Source organism: Osmia bicornis, unplaced genomic scaffold (assembly GCF_907164935.1).
Source record: "Osmia bicornis bicornis unplaced genomic scaffold, iOsmBic2.1, whole genome shotgun sequence".
Taxonomy (NCBI): Eukaryota; Metazoa; Arthropoda; class Insecta; order Hymenoptera; family Megachilidae; genus Osmia; species Osmia bicornis.
Window position 1 is genome coordinate 72,415 of NW_025791399.1, and position 21,282 is coordinate 93,696.

At 43.6% G+C, this 21,282-nt stretch overlaps 1 long non-coding RNA gene across 2 annotated transcripts; it reads right to left on the bottom strand.

Annotated features, from left to right (window-relative positions):
• Window positions 1–8,589: 8,589 nt before the first annotated feature.
• On the bottom strand, window positions 8,590–9,607 carry LOC114882414. 2 transcript variants are annotated; one of them, XR_003790415.2, is made up of 4 exons: window positions 9,538–9,607; window positions 9,026–9,193; window positions 8,735–8,913; window positions 8,590–8,626 (listed from the first exon to the last, which is right to left on the bottom strand). It is a non-coding gene; the product is annotated as an uncharacterized LOC114882414 (long non-coding RNA). The 2 variants fall into 2 exon arrangements; XR_003790414.2 differs by lacking the exon at window positions 9,538–9,607 and adding an exon at window positions 9,290–9,487.
• Window positions 9,608–21,282: the final 11,675 nt, after the last annotated feature.

Sequence of the window (21,282 nt, forward strand, 5' to 3'; positions counted from 1 at the left end):
AGGCAGCGGTGGAGCCGGCGCGCAATGGGGCCTAAGGGTCCTTTCCAGCAGGCCAACATCAACCACTCCGTCGCACAGTGGCGAGAATCGCTGAAAACGTGGACAAAAGTCAAAAAAATGAAAATCGGAATTCTTGAAATCAGTTTAATGGAACTTGTTCATAAGGAATGTGTGCATAATGTTCTGACACTTTTAATGATTTTATTATTACCATGTAGCAGATATGAGCCTTACAGTTGATGATTTTGTGAAGTCAATTTCATCGGGCAAAGTTTAACATACTGCTGTTCATTATTTTTTAACTATTATGTTCTTTCGCTAATATTGTCACTTTATATGGTCCTTTTTGAATATAATTATGTAAGTTGCACAACAAAATGTTTATTTTTAACTGTGATATAGAACGAAATAGAAAGAATGGACATATTTAATGTTTACGTAAGCTCAAAGTTGTGTTCTACACGGATCTACACGTTCAAATTAGGCTTAAATTAAAGCTGGAAGTTTCCTGAATAAGGATCTGTAAAAACATCTTGCGGTAATTTGCGGTCTTCTGAGTTATTCACATTTTTGTGCACACGCGCACCCTATCAGCGTATCACAGTTAAAAATAAACATTTTGCTGTGCAACTTACATAATTATATTCAAAAAGGATCATATAAAGTGGCAATATCAGCGAAAGAATATAATAGTTAAAAAATAATGAACAGCATTATGTTAAACTTTGCCCGATGAAATTGACTTCACAAAATCATCAACTTTGAAGGCTCATATCTGCTAAATGGTAATAATAAAATCATTAAAAGTGTCAGAACATTATGCACACAGTCCTTATGAACAAGTTCCATTAAACTGATTTCAAGAATTCCGATTTTCATTTTTTGACTTTTGTCCACGTTTTCGGCGATCCTCGCCACTGTGCGTCGGAGCGCAGGACCTTTTGCTACAAACCCTGGCCGTGCGGCGGATTGAGGTTGCGGTGGTGTCGAAGCCGTACCGCATACTGGACCGACCCAACTGGTTCGGCGACGCGGCGCGCTCCGTCGCCATCGTCCTGGGGGGTCGGCACGTCACCCCGCCCGCCGATGTCTTAGCACGGGGGCGGGGTTTCGTGGCCGTTGACTGGGGGGGCGTAGCAGTGGTGGGCGTGTACGCGCCGTCCAGCTGGTCCCTGGAGCGGTTCGAGGAGTTCCTGGACCGGGTGGGGAGCGTTGTGGTTAGCTCCCACACCCGGCCGACGTTGGTCCTCGGGGATTTCAACTCCAAGGCCGAAGCCTGGGGGTCCCCGAGGACAGACGCGAGAGGAGGGGCGGTACTGCTCTGGGCGGCTGGCGCAGGGCTCCTACTCCTGAACAGGGGCTCCGCCAGCACCTGCGTTCGGGCTCAGGGGGAATCCATTGTGGATCTGGGCTGGGCGTCCCCTGTGGCCGGGCGCATGGTGCAAAATTGGAGGGTGGCAGAGAGGGAGACGCTGAGTAATCATCTATACATCACCTTCGGCTACTCCTTCCCCGCCGGCGCCACTGCGTCGCTGGGTGCTGAGGAGGCAGGACAAGGACATGCTGATGGCCGCAGCCCTTGCCGTGGCCTGGCCAGCTCTTCCGGCCGGGCCGGTCATGGACGTCGTGGGGGAGGCTAAGTGGTTCCGGGAGGCGATGACCGCAATATGCGACACCGCCATGCCCCGGGCCCCGCGCCTGCCCCCCCGGAGGGCGGTGTTATGGTGGTCGGGCGACATTGCGGATCTCTGATCCGGGTGTCCGCACGCCCGGCGCCAGTGGCAGCGCGCCCGGAGGGCTCGAGTCCGCGACCCGGCGAGGGAGGATCTGCTGAGGGGCACATACCAGGTCTTCGTGGTAGCCCTGAGGCAGGCCATCAGGTACGCGAAATGCCGGGCGTGGGAGGAGCTCCAGGGCGCTCTGGACGAGGACCCGTGGGTGCACACTTACCGGATGGTCATGGGCAAGCTCCGCGCACGGGCGCCTCCGGTCTCGGAGAGCCTGGACTCCCAGCTGCTGACGCGGGTAATAGACACCCTCTTCCCCCGTTCCGGGGGAACGTCGCACCCGCGCCACCAGCAAGGGCCGGCGGAGCCCGTCGCCTGGTCCGCCGACCTGGGGGTCACAGAGGAGGAGCTGGACGATGCCGTCAGAAGGCTCGGGGCCAAGGACACCGCCCCGGGCCCGGACGGCATCCCGGGCCGCGCCTGGGTTATCGCGTCCGGCATCCTAGGTTCGAGGCTGTGCCGCCTCATCCGCGCCGCTTTGGAGCAGGGGGTGTTCCCCTCGAATTGGAAGGAGGGGCGGCTGGTCCTCCTCCGAAAGGACGGACGGCCCGCAGATTCTCCCTCTGCGTACCGGCCCATTGTGCTGTTGGACGAGGTGGGAAAGCTCTTCGAGCGTGTCATCGCAAACCGCCTGGTACACCACCTGTCGAGCGTTGGCCCCGATCTGGCCGACATCCAGTTCGGGTTTCGCGAGGGTCGCAGCACCATCGACTCTATCCAGCGGGTGCGCACCCTCGCCGAGTCGGCTACGTCCCGGGGTGGGGTGGCGCTGGGCGTCTCCTTGGACGTTACAAACGCGTTCAACACCCTGCCCTATGGGACGATACGGGGGGCGCTGCTTCACCACAACGTCCCCCCGTATCTGCAGAGGATCATCTGGGCCTTCCTGGATGGCAGGTGGATACTGTACACGGGCCGGGACGGTACACTGCACTGGAGGGAGGTCGGATCCGGTGTGCCCCAGGGGTCCAAACTGGGCCCCCCCTTATGGAACGTGGGGTACACCGCGGCGCTGCGGGTGATCCTACCGCCCGGGGTGTGGGCCACGGTATTCGCAGATGACTACTACCTGCTGGCCACCGGGCGGGACTGGTTAAGGACCTGCCGCCGTGCCGAGGTAGGGGTCGTCATCGTGCGAAGAGCGATCCGGGCGCTGGGTCTTACGCTGGCTCCTCACAAGACCGAGGCCATGTGGTTCTTCGAGCCTCGGTGTGGGGTAGCCCCTCCGGCCCAATTCTGGCTCGAGGTCGACGGGTGCCGGATCGTGATCTGCCGGGGTCTTCGATACCTCGGTCTGTATCTCGACAGCCACTGGCGTATTCGATGTTCACTTCGACCGCCTGGCTCCCCGACTGGAACAGGTGGCGACCAATCTTGGCCGCCTGTTGCCCAACCTCGAGGGGCCAGGAGTGAGGGTTCGTCGCCTATACGTGGGAATCGACCGGTCCATAGCCCTATACGGGGCTCCGATATGGGCCGGCGATCTGGCGGTCAGTAGGCACAGCTGCACTCTGCTGCGGCGGGTGGAGCGCCGGCTGGCCATCAGGATCGTGCGGGGCTACTGGTATTCGCGAGCCCTCCGCCAGGCCGGGGAGGAACCGCCGGGGCCGACGGTCGAGGAACACCGGAGCCAGGCCCGCCTGGTCGCGGCGGAAAGGTGGCAGAGATCCCTAACAGAGGGGGCTGCCGCCGGAACCCGCGCCGTCGGGGCGGTCCTGCCGATGATATCGGAGTGGCGGGACCGCGGCCACGGCGCCCTGCCGTTCCGGGTCACGCAGGTGCTCTCCGGACACGGGGTGTTCGGGAAGTTCCTGTGTCGGAGGAAGAGGGAATGCACCCCCCACTGTTGTTTCTGTAGGGACGCCGCACAGCACACGCTGGCGGAGTGCCCGGTGTTTGCGGTGGCCCGCCACGCCCTGACGGCAGAAATAGGGGAGCATCTCTCGCCGGCAGGCGTCGTGAGACAGATGCTTGCCGGCGAGACAGAATGGAGGTCCGTGACCACATTCTGCGAGGAGGTCATGGCCCTCAAGGAGAGGTCCGAGCGGGATCGTGAAAGCTGCGATCCTGCTCGGAGAGGTCGCGGACGTGGGACGCGACGACGTCGCAGCGATCCTCCGCCATAAGGGGTGCGGGGGGGGGGGGGGGCGATGGCGGCTTTCGCTATTTGCCCCCCCGGCGCGACGGATGCGGGACGGGGTAGTGTAGCGGGTGGGCCCGCGTGCCCTTCCGCCTCCTGGTGAGATTTTACGGGGGGTGTTACTTGTGAGGGTGGGAGGGGTCGCGGTGTACCCTCCCGTCCCGGACGAAATGAGCCTGGACCCCGGTCGGATCCGGAGGCGGGCGGGTGGGGTCCCCGTTCTCAATATCCGTCCGCCTCTGGGGGGCCGGTTGACTCCGGGCGAAGAGTGGTGTCTCCCTTCCACGCTGGGAGTGGCGCTGGCCCCCGCGGGGGAGGCTCCGGAGTTATAGTAATCAGGTCCCGGAGCCTCTGCCATACGCCTGAGGAGGTCGTCGTGGGGTTTTAGTCAGTAGAAATCTGACACTCCCCCGCTGTCCTCCCCCACGGGTGGCGGGGGGTCTTATGTAAGATTTCCCCACGAAAAACAAGAAAAATGGTTGGACTCCCGCTCGACGCATCGAGGAGAGCGGACGTGTTTCGTGGTCGCTCCGTGGTTAGATTTTCAACGCGGTGGATAGCGGCTTAGTTATTCTCGTTTTTTGGTAAAATCATTTTTATTATGTGGTCGGAAGGAGTGATGCCCACTTGGACGTCGACCGATTGGACGCGTCCCGATTGTACGGTTCAGATTGGACGCGTTCCTTTTGGACGCCGTGCCGATTGGACGCGTTCCTTTTGGACGCCGTGCCGATTGGACGCGTTCCTTTTGGACGCCGTGCCGATTGGACGCGTTCCTTTTGGACGCCGTCGTGCCGTTTGGACGCCGTGCCGTTTGGACGTCGTGCCATTTGGACGCCATATCTTTTATAATCATTGCCTTTGGAAATCGGCAGATGGTGTTATTGTTTGTCGATTTAAATTTCTATGCTATTTGAATGCGTATGCATGCTAAAGTATATGATTCCATATATCTAACGATAAGGTCAAGTGGTTGTGTGTAACGTTTGACAGATATAGGTTATAGTGAAAAACATGTGGAAATTGAATGCAGTTACTTTCTTACAAGATATATCTGGAAGTATGTTTAAGGTAAAAGAAATATCAAACCTTATTTTGTTCAATACATTCTTTATTGCAAATTAATGTTGTTGTGGACAATGTATCAATATATAATAGTACGATTTCTTTTTCTTTATTTTCAGCATTTATGCAGACATTGATGAGGAAATTACCACCAAAATTATGGAGTAGGTAATTTGAATAGATCCATTCAACAAATTAAACATTGTGGAATGAAATACTAGGATTAATAACAGAAACGTACTCCGAAAACAGATGCAATTACTTTCTTGCAGGATATATCAGGAAATTTGTTTGAGGTAAAAGAAATATTAAACCATATTTTTTTCAATACATTCTTTATTATAAATTAATGTTGTTGAGTATAATGTAACAATATATAATAATATGATTTCTTCTTCTTTATTTTCAGCGTTTGATCCGACACGGAGGGGAAAATTGCAACAGAGATATTATGTAGTAGATGTATTAAATAGATACAGTGCAAAATTATTCGAGCAAGAGCAGTATTAAATTAGATAAGTTTGTCTTGCACGTTAGAGACTTTAAAAACAATGTAATACCAGCATATTTCAAATAAATAGTTTAATAAAAGTAGATAAATCCCTTAAACTTTAACTTCCTATTCTAATTTCCTTAACATAGAATTTAAGTTACAATTCACAGTGGTTTTTTCTACTTTCAAATAAATAGTTTTACCAAGTAATAATTTATAAAAAAAATAATTTGAAACAGAGTTTCTATTTCACTATTCACTTGTATCTTTTTTATAGCGCTTGTATTGTGTTTAGAAGTCTTGAATTTGTCTCAAACGAGTTGGACAGTTGTATTGAAATATTCCATTCTGAATAAATGCTGAAAATAAAGAAAAACAAATGATATTACAATATATTGATACATTTTACTCAAAATCATTAATTTGGAATAAAGAATGTATTGAAAAAAATAAGATTTAATATTTCTTTTACCTTAATCATATTTCCTTATATATCCTGCGAGAAAGTAATTGCATCTATTTTCAGAGTACGTTTTTCTCATTTGTTGTAGTATTTCATTCCGCAGTGTTTAATTTCTTTAATGTAACGTTTCAACTTTTCTACTCCGTAGCTTTTTGGTTGTAATTTCCTCATCAATGTCTGAATAAATCCTGAAAATAAAGAAAAAGAAATCATATTATTATATATTGATACATTGTCCACAACAACATTAATTTGGAATAAAGAATGTATTAAAGAAAATGAGATTTAATATTTCTTTTACCTCAAACGTATTTGCTGATATATCCTGCGAGAATGCTCATCAATGTCTGAACAAATGCTGAAAATAAAGAAAAAGAAATCATATTATTATATATTGATACATTGTCCACAACAACATTAATTTGGAATAAAGAATGTATTAAAGAAAATAAGCTTTAAAATTAGTTTTATCTTAAACATACTTCCAGATATATCTTGTAAGAAAGTAACTGCATTCAATTTCCACATGTTTTTCACTATATCCTACACCTGTCAAAACGAACTACAGATTTCTAAAAGCAATAATATTAAAACATATGGCGTCCAAAAGACACAGCATCTAAACGGCACGGCGTCCAATAGGAACGCGCCAGAACGCGTCCAATCGGACCAGCGTCCAAAAGGAACACGTCAGAACCCGTGCAATCGGTACGGCGTCCAAAATTAACGTATCCAATCGGCACGGGGTCCAAAAGAAACGCGTCAGAACGCGTCCAATCGGTTCGGCGTCCAAAAGGAACGTATCCAATCGGCACGGCGTCCAACAGTGAAGTACTGGAGATTATCAAGAAAAAGAAATGTAATTCACACAATATATTGTCGGACTACATGTAATTAATATTGTTTCGTACAGTTGTCAAGAAATTTAGTGAATTCCGTTTTGTAAGATTTTAGGTTATATTTGCCTATGGTGAAATAAAACTAATTCACAGGAATTGAATTTCCTTTTCTATCTTTTCTGCATAAGTCTTCTTTGCTTCTAAATGTTTTAATCCTTTTTCTAATTAGCGTGAACAATGGAATATTACAGTTGGAATATTAAACATTGTACATATTCTTCAATACATTCTTTATTCCAAATTAATGTTGTTAAGTACAATATATCAATATGTAATAATATGATTTCTTTTTCAATATTTTCAGTCATTGACGGGGAAATTACAACCAAGAAATGATGGTGTATCAAAGTTGAATAGATACATTGAAGATACTTTCCAGCGTAGAATGAAATACTAGGACAAATGACAAAAACGTACTCTGCAAACAGATGCAATTACTTTCTTGCATGATACATCTGGAAATATGTTTAAGGTGAAAGAAATATTAAACCTTATTTTGTTCAATACATTCTTTATTCCAAATTAATGTTGTTGTCGACAATGTATCAATATATAATAATATGATTTCTTTTTCTTTATTTTCAGAATTTATTCAGACATTCATGAGGAAATTACAAGCATAAAATTATGGAGCAGAAAAGTTGAATAGATACATTACAGATATTTTCCAGCATGGAATGAAATACTAGGACATATAACAAAAACATACTATGCACACAGATGCAATTACTTTCTTGCAAGATATATGTAGAAATATGTTTAAGGTAGAAGAAATATTAAATCTAATTTTTTTCAATATATTCTTTATTCCAAATTAATGTTGTTGAGTATAATGTAGCAATATATAATATGATTTCTTCTTCTTTATTTTCAGCGTTTGATCAGAAACGGAGGGGAAAATTGCTACAGGCATATTATGGAGTAGAAGTATTAAATAGATACAATGCAGAAATTATTCAAGCAAGAGCAGTATTAAATTAGATAAGTTTGTCTTGCACGTTATAGACTTTAAAAACAATGGGTAAACCAGCATATTTCAAATAAATATTTTAATAGAATGGAATATTTCAATACAACTGCTCTACTCGTTTGAGACAAATTCAAGGTTTCTAAACACAATACAAGCGCTATAAAAAAGATACAAGTGAATAGTGAAGTAGAAACTCTGTTTCAAATTTTTTTTTTATTAATTATTACTTGGTAAAACTATTTATTTGCAAGTAGAAGAAAACACAGCGAATCGTAACTTAAATTCTATGTTAAGGAAATTAGAATAGGAAGTTAAAGTTTAAGGTATTCATCTATTTTATTAAACTATTTATTTGAAATATGCTGGTATTACATTGTTTTTAAAGTCTATAACGTGCAAGACAAACTTATCTAATTTAATACTGCTCTTGCTTGAATAATTTATGCACTGAATCTATTTAATAATTCTACTCCATAATATCTCTGTTGCAATTTTCCCCTCCGTGTCTGTTCAAACGCTGAAAATAAAGAAGAAGAAATCATATTATTATATATTGGTACATTATACTCAACAACATTAATTTAGAATAAAGAATGTATTGAAAAAAATAAGATTTAATATTTCTTTTACCTTAAACATATTTCTACATATATCTTGCAACAAAGTAACTGCATCTGTCTTCAGATTATGTTTTTGTTATTTGTCCTAGCATTTCATTCCACACTGTTTAATTTCTTTAATGGATCTATTCAACTTTTCTACTCCATAATTTTTTGGTTGGAAGTTCCTCATCAATGTCTGAATGAATCCTGAAAATAAACAAAAAGAAATCATATTATATTGATACATTGTACTCAAAAACATTAATTAGAAATAAAGAATGTATTGAAGAAAAGATGGTTTCATATTTCTTTTACCTTAAACATATTTCCACATATATCTTGTAAGAAAGTAATTGCATCTGCTTGCGTAGTATGTTTTTGTTATATGTCCTAGTATTTAATTCCATGCTGGAAAATATCTGTAATGAATCTATTCAACTTTTCTGCTCCATAATTTTATGCTTGTAATTTCCTCATGAATGTCTGAATAAATACTGAAAATAAAGATAAAGAAATCATATTATTATATACTGATACATTGTACTCAACAACATTAATTTGGAATAAAGAATGTGTTGAAGAAAATATGCTTTAATATTTCTTTACCTTAAACATATTTCCAGATATATCATGCAAGAAAGTAATTGCATCTGTTTGGAGAGTACGTCTTTGTCGTTCGTCCTAGTATTTCATTCTACGCTGGAAAGTATCTTCAATGTATCTATTCAACTTTGATACACCATCATTTCTTGGTTGTAATTTCCCCATCAATGACTGAAAATATAGAAAAAGAAATCATATTATTACATATTGATATATTGTACTTAACAACATTAATTTGGAATAAAGAATGTATTGAAGAATATGTACAATGTTTAATATTCCAACTGTAATATTCCATTGTTCACGCTAATTAGAAAAAGGATTAAAACATTTAGAAGCAAAGAAGACTTATGCAGAAAAGATAGAAAAGGAAATTCAATTCCTGTGAATTAGTTTTATTTCACCATAGGCAAATATAACCTAAAATCTTACAAAACGGAATTCACTAAATTTCTTGACAACTGTACGAAACAATATTAATTACATGTAGTCCGACAATATATTGTGTGAATTACATTTCTTTTTCTTGATAATCTCCAGTACTTCACTGTTGGACGCCGTGCCGATTGGATACGTTCCTTTTGGACGCCGAACCGATTGGACGCGTTCTGACGCGTTTCTTTTGGACCCCGTGCCGATTGGATACGTTAATTTTGGACGCCGTACCGATTGCACGGGTTCTGACGTGTTCCTTTTGGACGCTGGTCCGATTGGACGCGTTCTGGCGCGTTCCTATTGGACGCCGTGCCGTTTAGATGCTGTGTCTTTTGGACGCCATATGTTTTAATATTATTGCTTTTAGAAATCTGTAGTTCGTTTTGACAGGTGTAGGATATAGTGAAAAACATGTGGAAATTGAATGCAGTTACTTTCTTACAAGATATATCTGGAAGTATGTTTAAGATAAAACTAATTTTAAAGCTTATTTTCTTTAATACATTCTTTATTCCAAATTAATGTTGTTGTGGACAATGTATCAATATATAATAATATGATTTCTTTTTCTTTATTTTCAGCATTTGTTCAGACATTGATGAGCATTCTCGCAGGATATATCAGCAAATACGTTTGAGGTAAAAGAAATATTAAATCTCATTTTCTTTAATACATTCTTTATTCCAAATTAATGTTGTTGTGGACAATGTATCAATATATAATAATATGATTTCTTTTTCTTTATTTTCAGGATTTATTCAGACATTGATGAGGAAATTACAACCAAAAAGCTACGGAGTAGAAAAGTTGAAACGTTACATTAAAGAAATTAAACACTGCGGAATGAAATACTACAACAAATGAGAAAAACGTACTCTGAAAATAGATGCAATTACTTTCTCGCAGGATATATAAGGAAATATGATTAAGGTAAAAGAAATATTAAATCTTATTTTTTTCAATACATTCTTTATTCCAAATTAATGATTTTGAGTAAAATGTATCAATATATTGTAATATCATTTGTTTTTCTTTATTTTCAGCATTTATTCAGAATGGAATATTTCAATACAACTGTCCAACTCGTTTGAGACAAATTCAAGACTTCTAAACACAATACAAGCGCTATAAAAAAGATACAAGTGAATAGTGAAATAGAAACTCTGTTTCAAATTATTTTTTTTATAAATTATTACTTGGTAAAACTATTTATTTGAAAGTAGAAAAAACCACTGTGAATTGTAACTTAAATTCTATGTTAAGGAAATTAGAATAGGAAGTTAAAGTTTAAGGGATTTATCTACTTTTATTAAACTATTTATTTGAAATATGCTGGTATTACATTGTTTTTAAAGTCTATAACGTGCAAGACAAACTTATCTAATTTAATACTGCTCTTGCTCGAATAATTTTGCACTGTATCTATTTAATACATCTACTACATAATATCTCTGTTGCAATTTTCCCCTCCGTGTCGGATCAAACGCTGAAAATAAAGAAGAAGAAATCATATTATTATATATTGTTACATTATACTCAACAACATTAATTTATAATAAAGAATGTATTGAAAAAAATATGGTTTAATATTTCTTTTACCTCAAACAAATTTCCTGATATATCCTGCAAGAAAGTAATTGCATCTGTTTTCGGAGTACGTTTCTGTTATTAATCCTAGTATTTCATTCCACAATGTTTAATTTGTTGAATGGATCTATTCAAATTACCTACTCCATAATTTTGGTGGTAATTTCCTCATCAATGTCTGCATAAATGCTGAAAATAAAGAAAAAGGAATCATATTATTATATATTGATACATTGTCAACAACAACATTAATTTGGAATAAAGAATGTATTGAAGAAAGTAAGGTTTAATATTTCTTTTACCTTAAACATACTCCCAGATATATCTTGTAAGAAAGTAACTGCATCCAATTTCCACATGTTATTCACTATAACCTATATCTGTCAACCGTAACACATAACCACTTGACCTTATCGTTAGATATATGTAATCATATACTTTAGCATGCATACGCATTCAAATAGCATAGGAATTTAAATCGACAAACAATACCACCATCTGCCGATTTCCAAAGGCAATGATTATTAAAGATATGGCGTCCAAATTGCACGAATCCAACTGGCACGACGTCCAAACGGCACGGCGTCCAAACGGCACGACGTCCAACAGGAACGCGTCCAATCGGGACTGTCCGATCGGGACGCGTCCAATCGGACGACGTCCAAGTGGGTCACCTCATTCGGAAGTGCTATTGTGCCGTTTTTTGATTAAATATTGTGTTAATTTATTGTTAAATAACGAAAACGTGATGTGCGTGTTACGCGGCATTTCGACGTCGTGTTTCCGGTGTTCGGGGTGTAATTATAAACATTAGACATTATTTAAGGATAATTTTCGTAAATTGGAAACGATTCGCAGTGAAATTCCGCGGTTTTTGGAGCCACAGCTCCAAAACTACTGATCTGATCCAAAAATGTTGTACAACATAAATAGTAGGAAATTCAATTTCCTACAAAAAAGGTCTCCAACGATTTTCCCATAGCTCGCACCGTTTCCGAGATATTTGCAGATTTACCTCAAGGAAAGGGGCGTCACGCACATATTCCGAAATATTTCTTCTTCTTCTTGTTGTTCTTCTGCACAGCTGCGCTGGAAGTGGCATTTATAGCTCGATATAGTGTATACAGCTTAGAATAGTGCAGAGTAACCTCAAGGAAAGGGGCCACAGTGTTTCTTCATCCTTATAATATTGGTGCGGCTTCGGAACTTTCAAATATCTCGATATATCTCGAAAACTACGAATCTGATCAAAAAATGTCATAGAGCATGAATAGTAGGAAATTTAATCTGCTACTAAAAAGGTCTGTTAACATTTTGCCATAGCTCGCACTGGTTCCGAGATATTTGCAGATATACCTCAAGGAAATATGCGTCATTCCGAGATACTTCTTCTTCTTGTTGTTCTTCTTCTGCACAGCTTGGCATGTTGTTCTTCTTCTACACGACGTGGCATTTACAGCTCGGAATAGTGAATACAGCTTAGAATAGTGCAGAGTTACCTCAAAGAAAGGGGCCACGGTGTTTCTGCATCTTTATAACGTGTGTACGTGTACGAATTTCGCACTTCAAACTCGTACGAATATCTCGGTCGGTAACATGGATCGATAATCCCTCACCAAATCAAATAAGTCCTCACCAAATACGTAAAAGTAATCGCTGCTGCGCTATCTAACCACCGATCCGAGCGCTCGCCAATATTAAAACTCCTAAATTCGAACCGTTACGGCATTAATGCGAAAGCAATTCAGAGAGCGATTATCAAGCGACAGCAACGACCAAGAGCTTTATCTTTACTCGAGTTTAGAGCATTTTTAATTTCAATTCAGTGCCTTGCACCGCGAAGTCTGTGAATCGGGTAATTTGCAAATTATAACACAAGTGTGATTTTTGTAGTGCTTAATTCACGACTCACTGTGTAAAAATTGTAAGTTATACACAATTAGTGACCGCAAAGCTGTGTCGTTCATCTTCTCCTCGACGCCCACGTCTTTGAAAAGACGGAATCCACGCCTTTTCCGAAAACTCTAATTCTCGCCGAGAACACATTATTTCTAATGTGAATATAGTAATAATGATGTTGTTATTTAATGTATATTACATATCTAATGCACACATAGTAATAATGATATTGTTATTAAATGTACATTGATCTGTACGAAGGAATCAGTATATTACATTATTTCTAATGTAGATGTAGTAATAATGATTTTGTTAATAAATGTATATTACATATCTAATGCAGATTCAGTAATAATGATACTGTTATAAAATGTCTATTACAAATATAACGCAGATATAGTAATAGTGATATTGTAACTAAATGTACACTGATCTGTAGGAAGGTACCAGTATATTACATTATATGTAATGTAGATATAGTAATAATAATATTGTTATTAAATGTACATTGATCTGCAGGAAGGTATGGGTGTATTACATTATTTCTAATGCAGATATAGTAATAATGATATTGTTACTAAATGTACATAGATCTGTAGGAAGGTATCAGTATATTACATTATATCTAATGCAGGTATACTAATAATGATATTGTTACTAAATGTACATTGATCTGTAGTAACGAATCAGTATATTCCGTTACATCTAATGTAGATATACTAATAATGATATTGTTATTAAATGTATATTACATACCTAATATAGATATACTAATAATAATATTGTTATCAAATGTATATTACATATCAAATGCAGATATAGTAACAGTGATATTGTAACTAAATGTACACTGATCTGTAGGAAGGTACCACTATATTACATTATATGTAATGTAGATATAGTAATAATAATATTGTTATTAAATGTACACTGATCTGTAGGAAGGTATGAGTGTATTACATTATTTCTAATGCAGATATAGTAATAATGATATTGTTACTAAATGTACATTGATCTGTAGTAACGAAGCAGTATATTACATTATATCTAATGTAGATATACTAATAATGATATTGTTATTAAATGTACATAGATCTGTATCCAGGAATCAGTATATTACATTATTTCTAACGTAGATATAGTAATAATGACATTCTTATCTTTATATATATATTTCGTCTGTGCGCGTGTATGTGACTGAACTCCTCCTAAACATTTTTTGATCAGATGCGCAGGTTTCGAGATATATTGAGATATTTAAAAGTTCCAAAGCCGTACCAACATTATAAGCAAGAAGAAACACTGTCTCCCCTTTCTTTGAGGTAACTCTGCACTATTCCAAGCTGTATTCACTATTCCCAGCTGTAAATGCCACTTCCAGCGCAGCTGTGCAGAAGAAGAACGCGAAGAAGAAGAAATATCTCGGAATATGTGCGTGACGCCCCTTTCCTAGAGGTCAATCTGCAAATATCTCGGAAACGGTGCGAGCAGAGGCAAAATGATGAGAGACCTTTTTTGTAGGAAATTAAATTTCCGACTATTTATGTTCCATGACCGTTTTTTGATCAGATGCGTAGTTTTTGAGATATATCGAGATATTTAAAAGCTCCGAAGCCGCACCAACATTATAAGGATGAAGAAACATGTAACGGGGTTGTACGGTTCGGTGCGCACGGCGTTGCGCACCGCGGTCGGTTTGCCCGTGCCAGGGTTCGCATGGGAACAGGTCGGTAAATAATGAGGCGGTGATATGTTAGAAGGATATAAATTTATTCAATGAATACTGAAGCTACTGGTGGACTACGTGGATACAGGGCGGCGGTCCTTGCCGGGTCTCCGGCCTCGGATACTACAATCAAAATATCGTCTGGTGATTAGACGTGTGGAGCCATATTACCTAAGACTAGGGTACAGGCCTTACGTACTACGGTCGGAACCCGATCCGTCACAGAAATTACGCGGAACTTATGCCTAACGCTCTTACAAGCTAAATGAGTACGGACGCACGCTGGTGTACGAGGAGCGCGGGCGCAAGCGGAGCGCGAACGCGAACAATCGAGAGAAGGCGCCGAGGCACTATCGAGTGCCGAGGAAGTCAGGAAGAGGAAAGACCCGATTGGGCCGACGGTATTTTATTCAATCGCGCTGCGGTGGAGTTGTTGCCCGTTTGCCTCACGCGGCTCGTCTTCTCGTACGCCGAGGTAGAACTGAGCAGCGAACGAGACGACGACCAATCCTGGCTAGCCTGGGTAGCGCCGCGAAGCTGGACGGAATCGGCTGCCAAAGGCAGAATGCGGTGCCGTGTAGGCAGGCGTTCGGAATCCCCACGGAAGCACCAGCAGAGATTATGAATACGCACTAGCTTGGTCACCCCGGGTCAACCACGGGTCTGACGCGGCTAGGCGCCTACGGCCGCTGAACCTACAGGAGCTGCCAGGTCGTAGAGTAGTGCAATGCTACGGCCCGTTGGCCAGAGATCTCTTCGCCAGGGAACCCATGGCGTCAAGAGCTCTGGTGCTCCGGTCCGGACCTCCTAGGAGGTCCCCTCTGGGCCGAAGCCCCGAGGCAACTCATCGATCATCGCATCGATCGGTCCAACTTATAGTCTAATCGCACGGGAGTGGGGATGCCGCCGCGGTGGGGGCCCGCGATGCGCGACGCCGATCTGCGGCTGTCGTCGCCAACACTGTGGCCCCTTTCTTTGAGGAAACTCTGCACTATTCTAAGCTGTATTCACTATTCCGAGCTGTAAATGCCACTTCCAGCGCAGCTGTGCAGAAGAAGAACAAGAAGAAGAAGAAATATCTCGGTATACAGGGTGTCATGTAACGCATTTTCACGCTCCTAGATGGTGGTAGGGGGGGTGATTCCGAACAACTTTTTCCTTTGCAAAAAAGTGGTCCGAAGGTTCCTTTTTGAATTATTAAGCAAAAACACTGACCAATCAGAGCGCGTATAACGCGCGGACTTAGGGACGGCAGCGTCGGCTACGAAGCGGAGCTTAACGTAGGTCGCGAACGAACGGCTTGGCACCCCGTTAGCATAACACAATAAAAAAATTAAACTAGTTAAACATTTTTTGTTGCTGTTCAAAACCAATACGGAATCTAATCTCTTGTCGCCTGTCATTATGTAAAAAAGGAAATTTTAAACATTCTAAATAACAAATAAAAATGTTTGAAATGAAATAATGAATACAAATTTTAAAACAATTTCAGTGAAACTTACCCATTCGTTCGTAAATTCCTATCTGGGTCAATCCAGGGTTATTGTGTCAGTCTTCATCACTTGACGAAGAAACACGTGTGCAGAACAGCTGATTTCACGGTCGGGCTAGTGAACTCGCCTCGTTTATTGCATTTAGGCATCGCACTCGCGCAGCCCCTTTCGGGGTCGATTTTTTCACTGAAACGACCACACAAAATCGTTTATTGTACTTAGGTAGCCCCTTTCGGGGTCGACTTTTTCATTAAAACGTCCGCACAAAATCACTGTTACTTTTCACGCACTTTAACCTTATGACTTGAATTATTAAAGTTAGCTGCATAATGAATAAGTAAACTTATGTTTACTGTACGCTTAATAAATTGCTGGCCCCGAAAGGGGCCGATTGTTTTAATCGATGAACCAATGTTTACTCTACGTGTAAACAATAGGTGGTCCCGAAAGGGGCCGATTGTTTTAAGAATGCATGAAGGATTCAATGTATCCCCCTTGATGCTCCAAACAAATCGCTGCGCGTGAGGCAACTGACTGCTGCACCTTCCGCAATGTGTCTACGGTAATGTTTGGGACGGCACCATGAATTAGTGCCATTGCCTGGTCCGCCGTTTCAAACTTTGGAAATGTTTATTGTTCCAACCATTCGAAAAATCGGCAACGTTGACTTTTTCCAGACAGGTAAACCCTCCGATGTCGAAGTTTCTGTAACAGGTTTGCCGATTGCTAATTGACCCTTCGGAAAAACCCACTTTGGGGATGAAGCGAAAAAGTCAAATTCAGGTAAACCGATCTCATAAACTTCGTATAAATACCGTCAAACTGTTGGAACAGAAATCATTTTCAAAGTGAAAAGCTAGGTGAAAACATCATGACGCGTTCGACCGAAGAGTATTATAACATGTTCTGCATTTATGTGGAATGCAACTATAACTCCAATCTTGCTGCTCAGCAATATTGTGAACAGTACGGACCCGTTAATGCACCAAGTGCCCCTACTTTTCGGCACCTTGCTTCGCGGCTTCGCACAACAGGGTCGCTGATACCGGTCACAACGGATACCGGCCGCACCACCCGATCTTCCGTAGCTCAGGAAGAACATGTTCTTGCTGAGTTCGAGGAAAATCCGACCACGAGCATACGCGAGGTCAGCCGACGCACCAAGTAAGTAATAATTTTAAGTAATTATAATAATTTTAATATGAAAATATAATTCTTGTTTTAATATTTTTGTTTCATTTTAGTATTGGCCGTGGAACCGTGCACCGGATCGTGCAGGAGAATCAATTGCACCCGTACAAATTCACGCGGGTGCAGTATCTGTACCCGCAAGATTACATCCAGCGGATGGAGTATTCCCGGTGGTTGTTGGGGAAAATCGAGCGGAATCCGTCGTTCTGCACGTCTGTTTTGTGGACCGATGAAGCCCTCTTTACACGAGAGGGGTGCTTCAACGCCCACAACTCGCACGTGTGGAGCGATGAGAATCCGCACGCGATTCGCCCACATGCAGCGCAGCACCGCTGGTCATTAAATGTATGGGCCGGGATTTACGGCGATTTTATCGTTGGGCCGTACATTCTACCGAGTAGATTGGACGGCCCAGCGTACAGAGTGTTTTTAGAACATGTCCTTCCGGATCTCATGAAGAGAATTCCTCCTGAAATTCGGGGGGACATGTTCTACCAACATGATGGTGCACCTGCACATTTCGCCGTAAATGTTCGCGACTACCTACATGAAGCCTTCCAGGACAGGTAGATTGGCCGCGGTGGGCCTGTAGCGTGGCCCCCACGATCACCGGATATGAATCCGTTGGATTTCTATCTTTAGGGGTATCTGAAGGTATGTTTACAGTTATGTATCCATTTAATTATGTTTTTGTATTTTTAATAATAATTATTTTAGAGCGAGGTATATCGACACCCCATTGAAACGGCGGGCGAGGCAATGGCACTAATCCAAGGTGCCGTCGCAAACATTTCGGTGGACACATTGCGGAAGGTGCAGCGGTCAGTTGCCTCACGTGCAGCGATTTGTTTGGAGCATCGAGGGGGATACGTGGAACCCTTCATGCATTCTTAACACAATCGGCCCCTTTCGGGGCCACCTATTGTTTACACGTAGAGAAAACATTGGTTCATCGACTAAAACGATTTAGCCAGCAATTTATTGAGCGTGCAGTAAACATAAGTTTACTTATTCATTATTCAGCTAACTTTAATAATTCAAGTCATAAGGTTAAAGTGCGTGAAAAGTAACAGTGATTTTGTGCGGTCGTTTTAATGAAAAAATCGACCCCGAAAGGGGCTGCGCGAGTGCGATACCTAAATGCAATAAACGAGGCGAGTTCACTAGCCCGACCGTGAAATCAGCTGTTCTGCACACGTGTTTCTTCGTCAAGTGATGAAGACTGACACAATAACCCTGGATTGACCCAGATAGGAATTTACGAACGAATGGGTAAGTTTCACTGATATTGTTTTAAAATTTGTATTCATTATTTCATTTCAAACATTTTTATTTGTTATTTAGAATGTTTAAAATTTCCTTTTTTACATAATGACAGGCGACAAGAGATTAGATTCCGTATTCGTTTTGAACAGCAACAAAAAATGTTTAACTAGTTTAATTTTTTTATTGTGCTATGCTAACGGGGTGCCGAGCCATTCGTTCGCGACCTACGTTAAACCCCGCATCGTAGCCGACGCTGCCGTCCCTGAGCCCGCGTGTTATACGCGCTCTGATTGGTCAGTGTTTTTGCTTAATAATTCAAAAAGGAAGCTTCGGACCACTTTTTTGCAAAGGAAAAAGTTGTTCAGAATCACCCCCCCTTCCACCATCTAGGAGCGTGAAAATGCGTTACATGACACCCTGTATATGCGTGGCGCCCCTTTTCTTCAGGTAAATCTGCAAATATCTCGGAAACGGTGCGAGCTATGGCAAAATGCTAAGAGACCTTTTTTGTGGGACATTAAATTTCCTGCTATTTATGCTCTATGACATTTTTTCATCACATGCGTAGTTTTCGAGATATGTCCAGATATTTCAAAGTTCCGGTGCCGTACCAACATTATAATGATGAAGAAACGCCGTGGCCCCTTTCTTTGAGGTAACTCTGCACTATTCTAAGCTGTATTCACTATTCCCAGCAGGAAGTGCCACTTCCAGCGCAGCTGTGCAGAAGAAGAACAAGAAGAAGGAATATCTCGGAATATGTGCGTGGCGACCCTTTCCTTGAGGTAAATCTGCAAATATCTCGGAAACGGTGCGAGCTATGGCAACATGTTAAGAGACCTTTTTTGGAGGAAATTAAATTTCCTACTATTTATGTTGTACGACATTTTTTGATCAGAAGCGTAGGTTTGGAGCTATGGCTCCAAAAGGCGCGGAATTTCACTGCGAATCGTTTCCAATTTACGAAAATTATCCTTAAATAATGTCCAATGTTTATAATTAACACCCCGAACACCGGAAACACGACGTTGAAATGCCGCGTAACACGCACATCACGTTTTCGTTATTTAACAATAAATTAACACAATATTTAATCAAAAAACGACACAATAGTACTTCCGAACACATAATAAAAATGATTTTACCAAAAAACGCGAATAACTAAGCCGCTATCTACCGCGTTGAAAATCTAACCACGGAGCGACCACGAAACATGTCCGCTCTCCTCGAGGCGTCAAGCGGGAATCCAACCATTTTTTTTTTCGTGGTGAAATCTTACATAAGACCCCCCGCCACGCGTGGGGGAGGGCAGCGGGGGAGTGTCAGATTCCTACTGACTAAAACCCCACGGCGACCTCCTCTGGCGTATGGCAGAGGCTCCGGGACCTGATTACTATAACTCCGGAGCTTCCCCCGCCGTGCACTGAAAGCGCCCCTCACCGGGGTAGTAACAACTCCCCCGGCCGGCACCAGGGGTCGCACCCGGTGCTGGCTCCATCGCGGGGGAACTGCGTGCAATGGCGGCCGAGCCCCCCAGCCCGTACCGCCTGCAGTCCCCGCGCCTCGATCTCCTCACAGGCTACGGGGAGGAGCAACCACTCGCCCGCCCGCGAGGAAGGTCGGGCGCTGTCCTTCGCTCCGCAGGCTTCCGGTGCCGGCTACACCCCGTGTCCGCGTGCAATGGCGCCCAAACAGGGCGCCTACGGCCAGCCGAGTCGTCCCCCTGTGGGCTGCGGTGAGCCGTGGCCGGCCACCCTCCAGGGGGACACCCTCGGCGCCGCTGCACCCCCCCTGCGGGGGCCAGCGACGGAAAAGGGGCCCCCGATTGAGAACGGGGAAGGGGCCGAGGCAACAGCGCGGGGATCCCGCGACATACGGGGGGACTCCGCAGCCCCAGAAAAAGGGTTCGGGGGCGGCTGGGACTCAAGCACCTTCCCGCCCTACGGCCTCCTCCGGCTCGTTTGTTGCCGACAGGATGGCAAAAATCCAGGAGGACCACCGCCAGGAGACCGAGGCGTGGTCCAAGGTGGTAGGCCGCAAAGCCAAAAAGGCAGAGGCGGCGAAGAAGAAGGGTGTGTAGATGGCCGGGACGACAAATCCCCCGGCCGCACGAAAGGAGGGAACCGCGGGGGGCAAGGCGACAAAGGAGGCCACAAAGAAGCCCCGCCTCGCATGCCCCCCCAAAACCTCGGCGGTCACGCTAACGGTCGCGCACGGGGCGAAGACCACCTGCTGTATAGGCCATGATCAGGGCCAGGCAGGAGGTCGACCTCGCGGAGATCGGCATCACCGATCTCCGGCCCAGGCGCGCGGCCACAGGAGGCCTCGTCCTGGAGATCGCCGGGACGGAGAGGGCGGCAACGGCGGCGGCCCTGGCTAGCCGCCTCCAAACTGTGTTCCGCGGGTCCGATGAGGTTAGGGTGGCGTGCCTAGTTAAGATGGGCGAGATCCGCCTCATCGGGCTAGACGATTCGGTCACCCAGGAGGAGGTAGCAGCGGCGGTGGCAACCGGAGGAGCCTGCACCGCGGAGCAGGTCAAGGTGGGGGAGATTCGCGCCACACCCCGCGGCCTGGGGAGGGTCTGGGTGAGGAGCCTCCTCATCACACCAACAAGGTCGTCGACGCGGGGAGGCTGAGGGTCGGCTGGTCCTCAGCACGGGTCG